Below are 947 nucleotides of genomic sequence, written 5' to 3' on the forward strand. Positions count from 1 at the left end.
CCCTGTACGGTTACACAGTGAGTGACCCTTACCCTGCTGAATAAACATATTAATACCTGATATAACAATATATTAGGAATTAATATTAATTTTGGTATAATAAGGTAATACAATAGCTATGGTCATACTTGTTAATCTGTTATCATACAATATAAAATGACAACAATTAATAAGTTTTGATGGAAATAGCGATACAGAATATAATATTAACAATAATTAAAACTAATACCAGGGGTTGATCCTCAGCGGGGAATTAATAATAAAGGCAACAAAAAAGACTTGATTATAAAATTAAACCAGATATTGAGAGAGGACCCTCAACGGGACGTGAATAAACAATAATTAATTACATAGACATTATAACCAATATTACGACAGAGTCACTGGCATTAATTTAAACACGATATCAGGGAGGAACCTCAGTGGGATGTGAATTAATAATAATGATAATTATATTGAATATTTAATAAACATAAATAATAATATATAATTACAATAAATATAAATTATGAATAAAAGACACATACATTAATATAGATGAATAAATAATAGTAAATAAGAATATAAATAATAGAAAATAAATAACAATATACATAATTATAATTGACAAATATAAATTATACATAAAATAGCCAACTATAAATAAATAACAGACAAATAAATGATAGTAAATAATACAGATAATTAAAATGAATAAATATCAATAATCATATAGGTAAATATAAAAAAAGTAATAAACAAATATAAATAAAAAATAAAATAGATGAAAATAAATAACAAATAAATAATAAACAGAAATAACAAATATAAATAATACAAATAACAAATGAATATAAATAATAAATGTAAATAAATAACAACATAGAATCACAGATTCCCTACAGTGTGGAAACAGGACCGTCGGCCCAACAAGTCCACACCAAACCTCAGAGCATCCCACCCAGACC

The 947-nt window shown here is 24.3% G+C and overlaps 1 protein-coding gene across 2 annotated transcripts in view; it reads right to left on the reverse strand.

The window, feature by feature from the left end:
• myg1 (myg1 exonuclease) overlaps window positions 1–947 on the reverse strand; it is a 3,750-nt gene that overhangs the window by 1,976 nt on the left and 827 nt on the right. The gene's annotated exons all lie outside the window — the stretch shown is intronic.

This window comes from Rhincodon typus, unplaced genomic scaffold (assembly GCF_021869965.1).
Source record: "Rhincodon typus isolate 14 unplaced genomic scaffold, sRhiTyp1.1 hic_rhity00000069, whole genome shotgun sequence".
In the NCBI taxonomy this organism is placed as follows: Eukaryota; Metazoa; Chordata; class Chondrichthyes; order Orectolobiformes; family Rhincodontidae; genus Rhincodon; species Rhincodon typus.